Genomic DNA, 20,342 nt, shown 5'->3' on the forward strand with positions numbered 1-20,342 from the left:
TTTCTTAAATTTAGTATGTCACTTTAATTATGTGGCAAATGATAATAAACACGAGAAAGATGGAACTTCAATGAAAAATACAGGACTGTCTCAGAAAATTTGAATATTGTGATAAAGTCCTTTATTTTCTGTAATGCAAAAATGTCATCCATTCTGGATTCATTACAAATCCACTGAAATATTGCAAGCCTTTTATTATTTTAATATTGCTGATCATGGTTTACAGCTTAAGAAAACTTAAATATCCTATCTAAAAAAATTAGAATATTCTGGAAATCTAAAGCTGTAAACCATAATCAGCAATATTAAAATAATAAAAGGCTTGCAATATTTCAGTTGATTTGTAATGAATCCAGAATGGATGACATTTTTGTTGTTTTAATTGCATTACAGAAAATAAAGAACTTTGTCACAATATTCTAATTTTCTGAGACAGTCCTGTAGATATTTTATTCAACTTTGCCGCTGTTCATACAAAACGTTAATAAAATGTCCTATTTAAAACCAAGGACAGGCAGTGATCAGTCAGACATAAATCCATGAATGAATAAACATCTATCCATTATTTTTCATTTTTTAAGGACAGGCAAATGTGTTACATAAAAAATAAAATAAAAGGTCTCATATTTTTTCTCTATCAAGTGGGTGAAATGGGTTCTGGATGGCAGGACGTTCTCTGGGTTGAACTGGTGTATCATTTGTTGAAACCCGTCACTCAGACCCGACGTGCTTTCTCTTCAAATGCTCGTGCATTACCAACGTGCTCCCGTGATAAGCAAGGTCGGCTTTGCAAACCTTGCAAGTAATCTTTTTATTTACCGTATCGAGGCTAAAAGGCTCCAAAACTTTAGAAGTTTTGCCACATGCAGCTGCTACAGGACGGGACGCCGTCATTCTGTTTACCCGCTACCGCTCGGCAGAGACGCTATCGTTTGACATTTTCAAAGGTCTGCATAGCTCTGTTGATGACACAGGTACTTGTATCACGGTGTGCTGAAGCAGGGTAGCATCTAAAACATGCAGGACTGGGGCCCACGAGGAACAGGATTGAAAAACACTGGTCTAATATAAAATGAAAACAAATGAAATTGAACCTCAAATTATGAATGAAAAAATTATGAAGAAAACTACATTTTGTCCTCCATCTTCCCACAAATGTCAATTAACTTATATAACTGGTCATCCCTCTTCCTTTCCCTCTCCTCCTCCTTTTCATCCAGCTCCCTCAGCCTCTCTTTTTGTCTTTAGTCTTGAAGAAAGTCCAAAACGTCATTTGTCCTTTTTTTTGGTTTTCTTCCCTCCGTTTGAATGAATGAATGAGTGAATGAAAAACTTTATTTCGAACATGCTAAAAAAAAAGAAAAGAGAAATGTATATATATATATATATATATATATATATATATATATATATATATATATATATATATATATATATATTTAAACCAAAGAACAGTAGTTAAATAATATGTTTATTGGTCGCTCCTTGTTTGTAAAGGAAATAATAGGGCCGTTGAAAAATCATCACGGGACAACAGTTTCTGAATTTAAATCACCAGTATTTATTTATGTATTTATATTTACAGGTGAACTTTCTTCTCGCAGTCGCACATGGTTCCTTTTCCTCCGCCCCCTGTTTTGTTTACATTCTCCCTGGTAACCTCCTTTCATGTCACAACGCAATGAACTGTGGGTAATTCCCTTTCCCAGAGTGTGCTGGGATGCTGACTTGCGGGAAGGGGGCAGTAAGGGCTCAAAATGGCTGCCGGGAGCCCTCGCGCACTTGACCACTTGAGGAATGGGACAGCCCTAAGCCCTTACGCAAGGTGCGGGAGCGCGCACGTAAAACTACGAGTCTGCGAGGGTGGAGATTGGGATTGGGCCGCAGCTTCACGGCTGCTGCAGGAAGTAGATGCAGAAGTTCAGAGTGAAGACTCTTGATCTCCTCCCTGATGCTTCATATCTGACAGAACACTGCCCTCTAGAGGCCAGAGGAGAACAGTTCACCTGGTTTCATGTAGGACCCAACAATTGCTGACTCTCAGTCCTGACTCCAGCTGTTCTCACTCCTACACCATCGTATTCTCTCACTTCACTCCTACACCATCGTATTCTCTCACTTCACTCTACACCATCCTATTCTCTCACTTCACTCCTACACCATCGTATTCTCTCACTTCACTCTACACCATCCTATTCTCTCACTTCACTCCTACACCATCGTATTCTCTCACTTCACTCCTACACCATCGTATTCTCTCACTTCACTCCTACACCATCGTATTCTCTCACTTCACTCTACACCATCCTATTCTCTCACTTCACTCCTACACCATCGTATTCTCTCACTTCACTCTACACCATCGTATTCTCTCACTTCACTCCTACACCATCGTATTCTCTCACTTCACTCCTACACCATCGTATTCTCTCACTTCACTCCTACACCATCGTATTCTCTCACTTCACTCTACACCATCGTATTCTCTCACTTCACTCCTACACCATCGTATTCTCTCACTTCACTCCTACACCATCGTATTCTCTCACTTCACTCCTACACCATCCTATTCTCTCACTTCACTCCTACACCATCCTATTCTCTCACTTCACTCCTACACCATCGTATTCTCTCACTTCACTTTTAAGTAGGAGTTACATTTTAATAGGTTTTAAACATCAACAGTAGAGCTATATTTGTGGGAGCTCTGGGAGACTGGGAGGAAATACTAGCTGATAGGTGGGAAGTTAATACACATCTGTCCATGTGGGTTTATCCAGCGGTCCCCCTAATGGTGTGAAATCAGGCGTGCGGTTTTAGGATGAAATCCCGTGTGCCCTTTGTTGTAGTGTGCCGAGTGTTTGCTTCTCTGTCCTTTTGAGTGGCACTGGTGTGTTTATCTGCATATGAAATGAGAGTGTGCTTATGATGGGGTGGAGTGGTTCTGTGTGCAGTGACACAGCTGGTTACCTGGGGGGGCGGATTTGTTTAAGGGGGGTCCGTTCTAGTTCGGCCAGTCCTCTCCTCGGCCCACCATAAAACTGCTGTTGTCTTATGAACTGTTTTTACCAAATAAAGTCTATATTTTGTCTATAACGTGGTTAAGGGTGTGTGTGTTCTCAGGTCAGGACCGGTTAATAGAAGGTGGTGGCAGCAGCCTTTTCAGCCTGCTCAGTGTTACCTAATATTTATCCTTAGATAAAATGTTTATTACAATATCTACCCACGTGTGATGGGTTACGTGAAAAATGTACACACAAAAAAAAGAAAACGGACAGAACGTCCCTGACCTCCCATCCACGTCCATGACTCTGCTTGAGCTGCTGACTCTCATCCATGAAAAAGAGCTGCAGAAATCTACCCCAATCTGCATCTGGACTGCACTCAGAATCGGTTTGACCTTCCAGTGACAGTAGCGGAAGCAGAAAGGAGTTTTTCCAAGCTGAAGCTTATTAAAGGGGACCTATTCTGAAAACCAGGTTTTCTCTTGCTTTAACATATATAAAGTGGTCTCCCCTCAGCCTGCAAACTCAGAGAAGGAGGAAAGCAAATTCTGCAGTGTGTTGGGGTCGCCCATATGCCCATGTGAACTCTGAACTTGTATAAAATAAAATGAATAAAATAAATGAATACAATGTATAAACATTTTGTGATTATGAAGTCCAGTAAGGCCAGACTCGGCCCTTCTTCCTGAAGTCAGTTTTATGACCCCCTGCTGCTAACTTCTGGTTATCTCGGCAGGGCTCGAGATAGTCCGCTTACGACCCCCGCTGCATGGCAGATCAAAGCAGGACAGCAAAACCCAGTAAACCAGGCCTCGGAGGGGGGGGTGCTGCCCCTTTGAACAGAAGAAAACTTTGAAACCCTGGTCAACCCCCCAAGCCTGAAACCGGCTGTAATGTGCCTCCAAAAATGGCCGCCTTGCCATAAACTACAACCCCCAGCATGCCTTGCGTGGGGGGGGCGGCGCCTACAAGCGGCGCGCATCCAATTGCAACGAGGCACCGATGACGTCACTGCAGCGCGCGTAGGATCAAAACGCTGCGCTGCTCGTTCATTCTGCTCTTTTTTTCCTTCATTCAACTGGCGGGTCAGCACGTCTTTCTGGCTCCGGGCCAAAGGGACCACGACCTCCCCCCCCCCAAAGGGGGGGATAAGAGGAGAGGTCTGCAGCGTGGTCCGGCCGGAGGATCAGCGAGGACCCACGGCGCAGACAGCGGCGCTGCATCTCTCTCTCTCCTTTTCCTCTCTCTTCCGATCAGCCTCTCTTCCTGAACAGCAGGACGTTTGGCTCCGGGCCAAGGTCCCATCTTCCTTTCTCCCCCCGGCTGGGGGGAGGTGTAAGGCCCCCCCCATCGGATCGGGCCGCTCCGTTGGACCTGCAGCCCGTTGAAGCCGCAGTGCGCGGAGCCGCTCCCATCAACTCTTGGTCTCAACTTTTCATCCGGAGCCCAGACTCCTGCTTCACGTGTCCCCGGTCCCTGGGAGCTGGAAAGGGGGGGAAGCCGCTTCGAAGCTCGGCCCCGGCCCAGGGTGAGACCCCGTTTCCTCTTTCCTAACTTCTCTCTCCGTCTGAGTTTCTCTGAAAGGACCCGTGGACAGCCTGCCCCGCGCAGAACCGAGACGCATCCCGCCGCCCCGTCCCGGGGCCACGCGCTCACTCAGCCCGACGGGCACCCGCACTCTGAAGAAGTGGACCGGCCCCACGCGCACCCGAGACGACGTGATAGCCTCCGGACCGGGGGGGGAGCGCCGGCTGCTTCAGCTGTACCCCCGTCCTCTCGTGATTCCAGAGTCAGGAGGAGGAGCGGGAGAGGCGGGAGGACTCTTGGATCGGACTCCGACCAAAGACCCGGCAGGAACCCCTGATCGGCACCCGGAGACCCGAGGAGGCGTGAGGTTTTGAGACCTGGGTGTATGAGTTTAACTGGGAGTGTTACAGAGCTAAATCTGTGGTCAGAACTGAGATTATATCAGCAGCAGCTGCTGCTGCTGCTGCTGCTGCTGGAGCTGCTGCTGCTGCTGGAGCTGCTGCTGCTGCTGGAGCTGCTGCTGCTGCTGCTGCTGCTGCTGCTGCTGGAGCTGCTGCTGCTGCTGCTGGAGGTGCTGCTGCTGCTGCTGCTGCTGGAGCTGCTGCTGCTGCTGCTGCTGCTGCTGCTGGAGCTGCTGCTGCTACTGCTGCTGCTGCTGGAGCTGCTGCTGCTGCTGGAGCTGCTGCTGCTGCTGCTGCTGCTGCTACTGCTGCTGCTACTGCTGCTGCTGCTGGAGCTGCTGCTGCTGCTGGAGCTGCTGCTGCTGCTGCTGCTGCTGCTGGAGCTGCTGCTGCTGCTGCTGGAGCTGCTGCTGCTGCTGCTGCTGCTGGAGCTGCTGCTGCTGCTGCTGCTGCTGCTGGAGCTGCTGCTGCTACTGCTGCTGCTGCTGCTGCTGCTACTGCTGCTGCTGGAGCTGCTGCTGCTGCTGCTGCTGTTGCTGCTACTGCTGCTGCTACTGCTGCTGCTGCTGCTGCTGCTGCTGTTGCTGCTACTGCTGCTGCTACTGCTGCTGCTGCTGCTGCTGCTACTGCTGCTGCTGGAGCTGCTGCTGCTGCTGCTGGAGCTGCTGCTGCAGCTGCTGCTGCTGCTACTGCTGCTGCTGCTGGAGCTGCTGCTGCTGCTGGAGCTGCTGCTGCTGCTGCTGCTGTTGCTGCTACTGCTGCTGCTACTGCTGCTGCTGCTGCTGCTGCTACTGCTGCTGCTGGAGCTGCTGCTGCTGCTGCTGCTGCTGCTGCTGGAGCTGCTGCTGCTGCTGCTGGAGCTGCTGCTGCTGCTGCTGCAGCTGCTTTCCCCTGCCTCTCTCTGAGTTTGAGCCTGTGGTGTAAGTCCGACACGACAGAAAATGTGCTTTCCATACTCTGTACAACACACATAACCAGCCTTTTCCTGGCAGTCTGTGTGTGTGTGTGTGTGTGTGTGTGTGTGTGTGTGTGTGTGTGTGTGTGTGTGTGTGTGTGTGTGTGTGTGTGTGTGTGTGGTGTGTGTGAGACAGTGTGTGTGTGTATAAGGGGGTATTATAGTGTTGGTTCTCTCTCTCCCACTCGGTGTCTTGATGATTGGCAATTACAGGCTGAGCCTACCGTTAGTTTTTAAACTATAAAAAGTGGGGGGGACAAGAACATGATTTTGAAAGATGGGGGGGACGTGTCCCCCCTGTCCCCAGTGTAGATTGAATTGCGCCCTTGGCCGCCCAGATGATCCAGTGTGATGTGGTTTCTACGAGCCGTTCAGATTCTGCTCCTGTCGTGACGTAACGACGGGAGCAGTAGTTCGTGACGTAACGACGGGAGCAGTAGTTGGACATTTTAAAGTGTAGGTAAAAGGAGAATGACTGGCTCTTGGTCAGTTGTGGAACTGCAACAAAAATTCCTTTCTGCATGAGACCCAATGCGAGAAAGAGATGGTCGGCCTTCCTGTGCACCAAGAAGAGGTTTTCCAAGTCCAAATAACATTTTTGCATGTTTCCACCCAGTTTCGAACTAGGGGCATGATCAAAAAAATATTATAAAAAAAATCTCCTGATTACAGCTGACAAAGTAATTGCACCAATCCAAAGGATTGTGCTGCTACTTTGAGATACCCAATGCTGCAACAGGAGTTTACCACCTTTCCGCTGGCTTTCCGCCGCCTCAGCGCAACGGGATGAAGCCGCGCAATTCTCGGCTGGTTCACCAGATAGAGCCAATAACACATTTGTTATACTTTCTTACAGACCTATTTCATTGTGTTCCAAATGGTCTGAAACGTGCTATAAACCACTTTCTGGAAGAACCTTTTCGGACGTGTAATTAGTAATTTCTTCCGGTCGCGGCCCGCCAAACTCCCATGTCTGAAGGTGCCATGTGGCACTCGCTCACAGTTTGAAATACGAGTCCGAGACCACCACCAGAGAGTTTAGAATATTCTGGAGGGTAGAACGGCGTGGTTCAGCCCGAGTTTTGACCGCTAAATCGCTCGGGTCGGGACTTCCAGCCGAGGACCGGGGATTGACGAAAAAGTGTGCGACAACGGTGCGCCTTTCTCGGACTCGGTCGGCTGGAAGTCCCGGTCCTCGGCCCGGTTCTCATGAATTTTAGAGGACCTCCAGGGGGGTCTCTGGGACCCAAAATACGCTAATCCACGTTTGTTTCACCTCTCCAGCTCCTTCCAGGGCTGAGAAACAAGCCATCAGCCTGTGTCAGGCAGTTAATATGTTTCTTTTTTTCCTGCAAAGTTGGACATTTTAAGTGAAAGGAGAATGACTGGCTCTTGGTCAGTTGTGGAACTGCAACAAAAATTCATTTCTACATGAGACCCAATGCGAGAAAGAGATGGTCGGCCTTCCTGAGCACCAAGAAGGACTGCAGTGGTTTTTCAAGTCTAAATGTTATCGCAAAGTCAAACATGTTTCCAACCAGTTTTGAACTGGGGACCTTTCGCGTGTGAGGCGAAAGTGATAACCACTACACTACGGAAACTGACATGCTTTGAAATTGGCGGTCATAATGAAAAAAATACTATAAAATATCTCTGCTATAATTCTTGACAGCAAGATGGATACTGCAGGTCAAGTCAAAGTCCAAAGAACTTAATGATTACAGCTGACAAAGTAATTGCACCAATCCAAAGGACTGTGCTGCAACTTTGAGATACCCAATGCTGCAACAGGAGTTTACCACCTTTCCGCTGCCTCAGCGCGACAGGATGAAGCCGCGCGATTCTCGGCTGGTTCACCAGATATAGCCAATAAAACCTTTTTTATACTTTCCTACAAACCTATTTCATTGTGTTCCAAATGCTCTGAAACGTGTTATAAACCACTTTCTGGAAGAACCTTTTTGGACGTGTAATTAGTCATTTCTTCCGGGTCGCAGCACACCAAACTCCCATGTCTGAAGGTGCCATGTGGCACTCGCTCACGGTTTGAAATACGAGTCCGAGACCACCACGAGAGAGTTTAGAATATTCTGGAGGGTAGAACGGCGTGGTTCAGCCCGAGTTTTGACCGCTAAATCGCTCGGGTCGGGACTTCCAGCAGAGGACCGGTGATCGACGAAAAAGTGTCCGACAACGGTGCACCTTTCTCGGACTCTGTCGGCTGGAAGTCCCGGTCCTCGTCCTGGTTCTCATGAATTTTAGAGGTCCTCCAGGGGGGTCTCTGGGACCCCAAATACGCTCATCCACGGTTGTTTCACCTTTCCAGCTCCTTCCAGGGCTGAGAAACCAGCCATCAGCCTGTGTCAGGCAGTTAATATGTTTCTTTTTTTCCTGCAAAGTTGGACATTTTACGTGAAAGGAGAATGACTGGCTCTTGGTCAGTTGTGGAACTGCAACAAAAATTCATTTCTACATGAGACCCAATGCGAGAAAGAGATGGTCGGCCTTCCTGTGCACCAAGAAGGACTGCAGTGGTTTTCCAAGTCGAAATAATGTTATTGTAAAGTCATACATGTTTCCGCCCAGTTTCGAACAGGGGACCTTTCGCGTGTGAGGCGAAAGTGATAACCACTACACTACGGAAACTGACAAGCTTTGATATTGGCGGTCATAATGAAAAAAATACTATAAAAAATCTCTGCTATAATTCTTGACAGCAAGATGGATACTGCAGGTCAAGTCAAAGTCCAAAGAACTTCATGATTACAGCTGACAAAGTAATTGCACCAATCCAAAGGATTGTGCTGCAACTTTGAGATACCCAATGATGCAACAGGAGTTTACCACCTTTCCGCTGGCTCTCCGCCGCCTCAGCGCAACGGGATGAAGCCGCGCAATTCTCGGCTGGTTCACCAGATATAGCCAATAACATGTTTTTTATATTTTCTTACAAACCTATTTCATTGTGTTCCAAATGCTCTGAAACGTGCTCTAAACCACTTTCTGGAAGAACCTTTTCGGACGTGTAATTAGTAATTTCTTCTGGTCGCGGTCCGCCAAATTCCCATGTCTGAAGGTGCCAAGTGGCACTTGCTCACGGTTTGAAATACGAGTCCGAGACCACCACGAGAGAGTTTAGAATATTCTTGAGGGTAGAACGGCGTGGTTCAGCCCGAGTTTTGACCGCTAAATCGCTCGGGTCGGGACTTCCAGCCGAGGACCGGGGATTGACGAAAAAGTGTGCGACAACGGTGCGCCTTTCTCGGACTCGGTCGGCTGGAAGTCCCGGTCCTCGTCCCGGTTCTCATGAATTTTAGAGGACCTCCAGGGGGGTCTCTGGGACCCCAAATACGCTCATCCACGGTTGTTTCACCTCTCCAGCTCCTTCCAGGGCTGAGAAACCAGCCATCAGCCTGTGTCAGGCAGTTAATGTTTCTTTTTTTCCTGCAAAGTTGGACATTTTACGTGAAAGGAGAATGACTGGCTCTTGGTCAGTTGTGGAACTGCAACAAAAATTCATTTCTGCATGAGACCCAATGCGAGAAAGAGATGGTCGGCCTTCCTGTGCACCAAGAAGGACTGCAGTAACCTGGCCAAGAAGAGGAATGGCAAGATGGCGCCGCCTACGGCCGCCACGGTATTTCGCTCTCTGTTTTTCTTCTGCTTTTTGTTTATTTTTCCTGTTTTCTGCTGCCCCTCACGGGTCACCTTTAGCAGAGAAGAACTACTGCATATTAGGAAGTCTTCTCCCGGCACATCTTGCCAAATTTTCTCCGATCCGGACAGCTTTAAAGAGATTCTGGTCGGAGCAGCAGCCGCTGTTTACCGGCTTTACAGGACACGCAAGCGGGGGAAACGCGCCGGAGCCCTTGTGCGGCTGAGAGAGAGAGGTTTCCGAACCGCGCTCCCCTCCATTCACCTGGGAAACGTCCGATCCCTTACAAACAAAATAGATGAACTTCTTATGCTCATCACAAGGAACCGGGATTTTAACAGATCTGCCGCCGTTTGCTTCACTGAAACCTGGCTCAGTGATCTGATCCCGGACAGCGCTGTATGGCTGCCCGGGTTTCGCCTCATCCGCGCGGATCGCTGCAAGGAAACATCAGGGAAGCAAAAAGGCGGCGGGATTTGCCTCTATATAAACGAAGGTTGGTGTACAGATGCCACAGTGCTAAAAGTTTCTTGCAGTCCTCACTTAGAGACACTTTTTGTGAACTGTAAACCCTTTTATTCACCGCAGGAGTTTTCATCCTTCTTTTTGGTCGGCGTTTACATCCCACCGGACGCGTATGTGGCTGAAGCCACTCAGTGTCTCGCCGACCAGATAACAGACCTGGAGAAAAAACTCCCGAACTCACTCTTTATCGTTTTGGGGGATTTTACCAAAGCAAACCTCACTCACACACTCCCGAAATTCAGACAACACGTCACGTGTCCCACCAGGGACACGCAGACTCTGGACCATTGTTACACCATTATTAAGAATGCATACCGCTCTGTTCCCCGCGCAGGTCTTGGTCACTCTGACCATTGTCTGCTCCATCTGATCCCTACCTACAGGCAGAAATTAAAGACCTCGAAGCCTGTAGTGAATACCGTGAAGAAGTGGACTGAGGAGTCAAAGCTCAAGCTCCAGGACTGTTTTCAGATCACCGACTGGAGTGTGTTTGAAGCTGCGGCCTCAGATCTCCATGAACTGACTGACAGTGGTACATCATATATCAGTTTTTGCGAGGACATGTGTGTGCAGACCAAGACCTTCTGCACATATAGTAACAGCAAGGTCTGGTTCACTCCGACCCTCAGAAAACTACGCAAAGACAAAGAGGATGCCTACAGGAGCGGCGACCGAGCCCTGTTCAGGCAGGCCAAAAACACACTGACAAGAGAAATCAGGAAGGCGAAGCGATCCTTCGGCAAACGGCTGCAGAATCGCCTCTCTGCCAACCCTGACCCCTCTTCTGTGTGGAGAGGCCTGCAGAACATCACGGGGTTCAAAAGACCAGCTTCACGCCCTGCAGGCAACCGCAAACTCGCCAACCAGCTTAACAGCTTTTACTGCCGGTTCGACTCATCATCATCATCATCATCACCATCATCATCATCACCTTCATCATCATCATCATCATCATCATCATCATCATCATCATCATCATCACCACCACCATCAGGATATCAAATAATTAAAATAAATCATGATCATGTTTGTTTACCAGGTTAATACAGATGTTTGATTGAAAGAAACTTAAACAAAATCAATGTTTCACATATGAAGGTTTTATGAACCACAGTTAAGAATAATAAAATAAACATACATGATACATTTAATGGTTTAAAAACATATGAAGCAGCAATTATGAAATTTGCTCACATGAGAACCAGCTGTGTTTTTAGACGTTTAAACAGTTTTTCATGTTTTAGTATCTTTTAGTTGCAGTTTGTTTAAAAACTCTGATCTTTGGACTGAAATTTAAGGAGTGACTTATAAACTCTGACTTTTGAACACTTACATTTACAAAGAAATATGTTCTTTAATACCCATTTTATTTGACTTTTACTCTTCGAATGTTATAAAATTAGCAGGTCGATTAAAAATAGCTCCCAGATTTAGGAACATGGTGGATTTTTATGTCATATTTTTAACTGGTTACAACATTTATTTAAACAGTAAAGTTTGAAAGTAAAACATAAAATCTCATCCCAGTGATTCCGGCACATTTATAACATGAATACAAACTTGGATAAAATGAATCATAGATTTATAAACCTTTACATTTTGGTATCTTATTCAACGCTGAACAAATATGCTGAATGTTTTACAATAATATTTAAATGTGTCGTATTTTCAAAGTTTTGAGATTCGTTTGTTTGTACATGTGAACTTTTTACTTAAAGGGTACCTATTATGGCATCTAATACCTATTTTAAACAGGCCTTGAATGTCTTAAAAACAAGCTTTGGTAACACTTTACAATAAGGGTCCCTTAATTAACGTTAGTTAATGCATTATTAAGCATTAATTAACAGTTTAATAATAGTTAAATAACCATTATTATGTATTACTTAACATTAATTAGCATATTAGTTAATGCATTAATAAACAGTTAGTTAATGCATTATTAAGCATTAATTAACAGTGTAATAATAGTTAAATAGCCATTATTATGTATTACTTAACATTAATTAGCATATTAGTTAATGCATTAATAAACAGTTAATTAATGCCTACTGCTCAGAGTTAATGAATACATTAGTAAGCATTAATAAACGTTACATGATGTAATTATTTATCCTTATGTATGCATTACTACCGTATTGGTAACACTTTACAATAAGGGTCCCTTAATTGACGTTAGTTAATGCATTATTAAGCATTAATTAACAGTTTAATAATAGTTAAATAACCATTATTATGTATTACTTAACATTAATTAGCATATTAGTTAATGCATTAATAAACAGTTAATTAATGCCTACTGCTCAGAGTTAATTAATACATTAGTAAGCATTAATAAACGTTAAATGATGTAATTATGTATCCTTATGTATGCATTACTTAGTATAAAGTAATACATTAGTTAATACATAAGTAAAACGTTAATAATGTCCCTAGTAATCATTTACTAATGGTGTTTATTTGGAGTGAATATGCATTAAGTAACAGCTACCTAATACATCTACTAATCATTCACTAATGGTGTACATGTTTACTGGATGGGCATTATTAAACAACTATTTAGAGTCTTAAGTGTAATCATTTCCTAATGGTGCTGTGTATGTTATCAGGTAGCTTACCTGACCTTATGAACGGTAACCTGATATAAACCTTAATAAATGTATAGGAGTGGCTCATAACCATTACTTAACCATTAGTAAAGGCTTGCTGGACCCTTATTGTAAAGTGTAACACATTTATCCCTTAGGTAACACATTATTAATGCTTAACTGCCTCATAAGCATTACTTAACCATAATTAACCATTAGTAAATACTATTCTGGACCCTTATTGTAAAGTGTAACACATTTATCCCTTAGGTAACACATTATTAATGCTTAACTGCCTCATAAGCATTACTTAACCATAATTAACCATTAGTAAATACTTTTCTGGACCCTTATTGTAAAGTGTAACACATTTATCCCTTAGGTAACACATTATTAATGCTTAACTGCCTCATAAGCATTACTTGACCATAGTTAACCATTAGTAAATTAAGCAATCACATATAAAGAAGTTTACACTTTTTATTTAAAACAAAATAAAACAGATAACAGATAACATTTGTTATATGTATACATATTATATATATATATATATATATATATATATATATATATACATATATATATATATATATATATATATATATATATATATATATATATATATATATATACATATATATATGTATATATATATATATATATATATATATATATATATATATATATATATATATATATATATATATATATATATATATATATACACATATGTGATAACAGATACGTAACAACAATTCACACAGAGGAGAGCTTTGAACAACATGTTATTTAGTAACATAATACAATAACACAGTATGATAGGCTGGCATAATTTCATCATCCTTCATTTTATGTATTGTAGCAGAAATGACTCTAGTGGCCTTTATAACCTCCTTGCATCTTTTAGCAAAGTCTGCCACTATTGCGAGCTCGGCAATCGCTGCAGTCCTCACAATAGTAAGTCTGTCTACTCCATACTTCTTGAAGGATTTGGCCATATTCTTCCCCGTCTGGAAAATGGCTGCCTCATAAGCATTACTTAACCATAATTAACCATTAGTAAATACTTTTCTGGACCCTTATTGTAAAGTGTAACACATTTATCCCTTAGGTAACACATTATTAATGCTTAACTGCCTCATAAGCATTACTTGACCATAGTTAACCATTAGTAAATTAAGCAATCACATATAAAGAAGTTTACACTTTTTATTTAAAACAAAATAAAACAGATAACAGATAACATTTGTTATATGTATACATATTATATATATATATATATATATATATATATATATATATACATATATATATATATATATATATATATATATATATATATATATATATATATATATATATATATATACATATATATATGTATATATATATATATATATATATATATATATATATATATATATATATATATATATATATATATATATATATATATACACATATGTGATAACAGATACGTAACAACAATTCACACAGAGGAGAGCTTTGAACAACATGTTATTTAGTAACATAATACAATAACACAGTATGATAGGCTGGCATAATTTCATCATCCTTCATTTTATGTATTGTAGCAGAAATGACTCTAGTGGCCTTTATAACCTCCTTGCATCTTTTAGCAAAGTCTGCCACTATTGCGAGCTCGGCAATCGCTGCAGTCCTCACAATAGTAAGTCTGTCTACTCCATACTTCTTGAAGGATTTGGCCATATTCTTCCCCGTCTGGAAAATGGCAAGGACTTCCTGGTACCGCTTCACCACATCACCTGGTCCTCCAACTAATATAAACACACAACAACAAGAAGGAATGTATCATTTGAATCATGAGATTGATGAGAAGAAAAAAACAAATCATTGTATTTTACTGTTAATGTTCAATGTGCCACGAGACACACTAATCCCATATGTGACACCTCAACACAGTGTAGAAGGATTTTCTGGCACAACTTCACCAAGGTACATGGAAACACCATGACACACACAGGGAATTATCAAGGCTAAATTGGGAGAAAAAGAGGGGAAAATGCTAAATAAAAATGGACACATTTGGGGTGAATCATTTTTGGAAATGAACATTCATTTGGACCGTACTGGTCCTTCTGGTACATCCCTCTATCAGCGTGCAGGGCTTGAATTTAGCACTCGCCACTTGCCATTTGTGACCCAAATTCCTCAAGTGGCGAGACAGATTTTCTTGCCACTTGGCTAGTTAGAAAAATCGAGATTCCCAACTTTTGTGCCATTTATAAATCAAATTGAGATTCCCAATACTGTGCGCACCATTGCACCTTTTTATTTTTTATTCTTGATGTCAACTCCGGGTGAACCGTCTGAGTCTGACTCTGAAGAATGAATAGTAAACACTCTGAAGAACAACTGGAGAAAATGGACCAATGCAATGTCTCTGCTTGACCAGCAGGGAGCACACTGTATAGTTCCTTAAATGGTTTAGCTGGTGTCTTGTGGTTGTCTTAAGACAGGCTAGGTTGGTTGTTGTAGTCTTAATAAGACACTTTCGAGCTAATAATAAAAAGGCTGCTTGTTTTTAAATTCACTTGTTCGTTCTCATTTGGACATTTTTATCCAGCCCAGAATAAACACATTATTTATACAATACACCTGCTGCATTATAGAATATACAGACAGGACAGGATCAAAGTGTTACTTTGAAGGTGTAATGCTATATATTCCTCCATAAATGTTAGATTTACAATTAAGTAGGCAACTACTGAAATTAAATTATACAAGAACACATCATGCAATCTCATTTTCCACCAATAGTATAGTAGTACACTACTGAATGATAATTGTAGCGTATAGAAAAACAGGATTGATGTAATATGGTACTACGATGACTGCTATATACAAGTGATGTCCAAATACAAAAGTAAAGCAACGTTTTGGTTTTGGCTAGTAAAAAATCTGGTTGGCTAATAACTTTTTTCATCTACTAGCCACTTGGCTAGTAAGTCAAAAAGTTAATTTCAAGCCCTGTCAGCTTGTCATGAGAAATTGATCTACTTGTAGGGACAACAGACACATACAGCTCAAGCCAGCCAAGAAATAAGTTTCACATACCCCGCAGGCGAGAGCGATGTTTGCTTTTCTTCGCCTTTTTCTCCTTATCCTGTCAGAGCTGGATTCAGAGCTGGATTCAGAGCTGGATTCAGAGTCATCCTCACTGTCGTCTTCACTGTCATGCTGCATCTCAGATCCCCTCATCGCTTCATCATCACTGTCTTCTCTTCTGGACTGTTGAGCCTCCTTGAGACATGTCAAAGCTATGGATGCAAGGATTGATAGTTGATTACACCAGTTTGATTGCTTATTGTATACAAACACCTACAACAACAAACACAGCTATGACACAACTTTCGCACCCACAGCGTACACACCCATCATTCTTTAACCCTCGAGCATCCCTTAAAATTAATATACACTTTTTACCCATAGTCCAAATTTGCCTCATTGACTACCATCTCATAAAAGTGCAGTAAAAATGTAATACATATTTATTTTCACTTTCACCACATAAAATCTTTTCAACAACTTCAGACCTAGCCATAGATATAAAGTTAATTATAATCTTTAAACATTATTTTTACAACTCCTGATTTTTTCAATAGAAAAATCACAAAATATGCAATATTTTCAAAAATTAGGTTCAAAGTGAAATATATTACAGCATTGACTATGTCAATAATTGATAAAATTTATTTTGATGCATTATTATTTTTGGAACAATGAGAGTTCATTTAAAAAAACTTACACTCTTTACCTTCATGTCCAAATTTGCCCCATTGACTCCCATTATAACCACATATTTTTTATGTACTGTAATTCTTACCTATTATAATTTTTTTCAGACGAATTCCTAATAAATCTAAGCCTCTACCTTCAAAATACAGAGAAAACAGGTTTTATGTCTGGTGACCCCCCCAAAACTAGCAGGGGCAGCAGAGCTTCATCACATCAAGTTTCAGTGACGTCTCATCCATCCCGCTCCCGTGTTTAGTTGGGGTCTTTCGTTTAAAAAAGTGTCAGCCTTCACGAGGTGTATTAGCTTCTACACACACCCTTTCAGTTACATGACTGAGAAGTCAGTCTTTCAAATTTACCGACGTAAACTTCTTCTTCTCCATTATTCAAGTGTTACTGAGTCAAATATGCAGCATCTTTTTGAAAAGTTTACATTTTGTCAGAATTATGTATTTGTTATGACAACTCGAATTGTGAACTTTTCAAAAAAAAGTGTCATAAAGTTAACATTAAGAGCTAACAGTTTAACGTAGTTAGATTAATCTTACCATGTTTTCCAGATGAATTTCCGTTTTCCGCTCTTTCCTTGTGCGTGGTTATCCTGGTCCTGTGAGGTGAGACTCCGAGCTCATCCATCCTGAGACGCTTCTGTAGATGGGGCCGCGGTCAGTGCGCGCAAAGAAAAAAGTGCGGCGTGCGGCGTTCAGGCCAATTCGGAACTAAGGCTTTTAACTAAGGCCTAATATTGGTGCTCCTAATCGGGAAATTCAGAGTATTCTTGGAGAATCAGTTTTCTGACATCACACAACAATGTCTAATGTCAATGTCTGGAACGCTTTGAAGACAGAAATGGGAGTTTTCAATGGGGAAACCCAGAGTTCTGAGGTGTCATGAACGCAGCATTAGCGCGCACCAGAACGCAGGAGTTATCGCGGTGTAACCTGGGTGGAACTGCCTTGTAGGAGGAGTAGAATTTTCTGGCAGGACGGACAGTAATTTTAACAGGATAGCCATTTACCAAGCTGCACGTTTCATTTTAGGAGCACACGGCATGCGTGGGTTAAAGTTAGCAAACAAGTTGAGTGAGCTGACAGAAGGCAAAAAAAAAAACACAAACACCTCAAACTAATTGAATGGCTCCAAAAGAAAAAAATACTGAGATGGAAAGTCAAGTGCAACCGGTGCCATCACAAAATGAAGCTGAAGAAAAAGATGGTGGATCTGTGGACCGATTTGAATGGTAGGTAACTTTGGCTAACATTGTGGGATAACTTTTTTGGTCCGTATTATTATTATTATTATTATTATTATTATTATTATTATTATTATGGGCATGCCAAGTAATGGCATGACCATATTGCAATCGTCCAGAATGGCCCAAAGGGCAATGTTGCTAGCATTTTGCTAACAAGCTAAAGTCGCAAAAGTCCCACGTCACACCAGCGGGTGTACAGCATGACCCCGCACTGATGTGGAAAAAAAAAATCCCCAAAAACTAAAACACGTCCGAAAAAATGAGGAAAAACATGAAAATGAAGGCGATATATTGGTATACAGAAAAGTTTCCCTTTTCTTATTATTCTTATTATTCCGCACTTTTTTTCGTCCGTTAATACGGCCCGAACCGCAACGTGCACCCATGCATGGCATACATCGTTGGATGCGTGTCCATCGTGATTCGATGGGTATTACTTTTCTCAGTAATAGGGGTTACCGTGGCAACGCTAGTTGCCAAAAAGCAAAAAAAAAGGCGAAAATTCCCGCGCTTATTGCTCGGCCGAACTTTATCGTAGAGACATCGTTAAAACTTTGAAACACTCGGCCCGATAGTCTTTAAAGGACCATACAACTACATCATTCTAGTTATTACGGTTTTTGCGATATTTAACTTTCAATTTAAAAAAAAAATCTCTTTTATTTTGGACGTTTGTTGCTAGGCAACGGTTTATCGTACAGACATCATTACAACATTGACAAACCCGGGACGCTTTGTACTGCAACATATTTTAGTCTCGTCAAGCTAGCTATTACAGTTTTTGAGATATTCCACGTTGCTCATTTTGACGCTAACGGAATTTTGGACGCTTGTTGCGCGGCAACGCGATAATGTAGAGACTTTGATTCAACGTTAAAATACTCAGCTTGATGTGGACTACAACATACTGAGGTCTCATTACGCTGTCGTTTACAGCTTTTGAGATATTGAAGCCAAATTGTCCCATTCTATCCTATGGGGCTTGTTACTATGGCAAAAAAAACCAATGCATTTGTATGGGGGACCATGTGAATAAACAATCTGTTAATGCTGTCCGAACCGGAACGTGCACCCATGCATGGCATACATCGTTGGATGCGTCTCCATCGTGCCTCGATGAGCATTACTTTTCTCAGTCAAAAGTGTTACCGTGGCAACGCTAGACGCCAAAAAGAAAAAAAAAAAGGCGAAAATTCAGACGCTTATTGCTCGGTCGAACTTTATCGTAGAGACATCGTTCAAACTTTCAAACACTCGGCCCGATTGGCACTAACGGACCCTACAAGCTCATTGTGCCAATTATTAAAATTTTTGCGATATTGACCTTTAATTTTTCTTTTTTATTTCCATTTGACTTTGGACGCTTGTTGCTAGGCAACAGATTATCGTAGAGACATCGTACAAATGTCCCCTGACTCGGCACGCTGTGGACTTCAACATACTCAAATCTCATGAAGCTGGTATTTAAGGAAATTTTATGTCAAAATCCAGGCCAAATGGCCCCATTCATTCGGATGGGGTTTTGTACCATGGTGAAAAAAAAAACCTATCCGTTAACGTAGCCTGAACCAGAACGTGCACTCATGCATGGCATACATCGTTACATGCGTCTCCATCTTGCCTCGATGGGCATTACTATTCTCAGTCAAAAGCGTTACCATGGCAATGCTAGATGCCAAAAAGCGCGCCCCATTAATAACTATTGGGAGCACAGGAATGAATGAAATACAAGCGTAAAAACACCTCAAGCTGACATAGAACCACCCCGAACACAACCACTACAGCCCCAAACCAAAGCAGCGAGAGGGGGCGAATGGGCGGTAGGGCATGCCCATATCAAAATTTCCAGAAATTTTCTAGTTATTATTAGTGCCACGGCTGCGCCACGTGGCACTCCTCCTCCATTGAGTTGCGCAAGCTCAATGGAGGAGGAGTGCCTCGTGCGCAGCACGAGGCACTCATACTATTGCTCAGGCTTATTATTATTAGTGCCACGGCTGCGCCACGTGGCACTCCTCCTCCATTGAGATGCGCAAGCTCAATGGAGGAGGAGTGCCTCGTGCGCAGCACGAGGCACTCATACTATTGCTCAGGCTTATTTATTTATTAGTGCCACGGCCCCCGGCCAGAGGCACGACTCCTCCAAAGCTATGCAATAGCAAGGAGGAGTAGGCCTCTGGCCGGAGGCCAGAGGCACTATTGTTATTCTGCGGGTTTATTAGTGCCACGGCTGCGCCACGTGGCACTCCTCCTCCATTGAGATGCGCAAGCTCAATGGAGGAGGAGTGCCTCGTGCGCAGCACGAGGCACTCATACTATTGCTCAGGCTTATTATTTATTTATTCCATATTCTTCCGTAAAAACTTCGGCGCGTAACTAGTCCCGCAGCTTTGAGAAAACGCGAAAAGTAAAAACGTAGAAACGTGCGCCTTAATCGGGAATCGATGGGTATGACTTTTATTAGCGATTGGCGTGCACGTTTTTGCGCAACGTGCACAAACGTGCGCTTTTTGCCCCATCCGGAACGCATTGCGTGAACTTTGGGGCCTCACCACTCGCACACCGTTACTCGAAAAATTATGAACCGATTTAGAAAGTTGTAGGCCCTGAATTTAACTACAGTCCTGTGGATTTTCAGAACGATGGCACGA

General features: G+C 42.8%; 2 non-coding genes across 2 annotated transcripts; both read right to left on the reverse strand.

Moving 5' to 3' along the window:
• Nucleotides 1–7,416: 7,416 nt before the first annotated feature.
• Nucleotides 7,417–7,489, reverse strand: trnav-cac (transfer RNA valine (anticodon CAC)). The gene has a single exon. It is a non-coding gene; the product is annotated as a tRNA-Val (tRNA).
• Nucleotides 7,490–8,461: 972 nt separating this feature from the next.
• trnav-cac (transfer RNA valine (anticodon CAC)) lies at nt 8,462–8,534 on the reverse strand. Its single transcript has one exon. It is a non-coding gene; the product is annotated as a tRNA-Val (tRNA).
• Nucleotides 8,535–20,342: the final 11,808 nt, after the last annotated feature.

Source organism: Cololabis saira, chromosome 13 (genome assembly GCF_033807715.1).
Source record: "Cololabis saira isolate AMF1-May2022 chromosome 13, fColSai1.1, whole genome shotgun sequence".
In the NCBI taxonomy this organism is placed as follows: domain Eukaryota; kingdom Metazoa; phylum Chordata; class Actinopteri; order Beloniformes; family Belonidae; genus Cololabis; species Cololabis saira.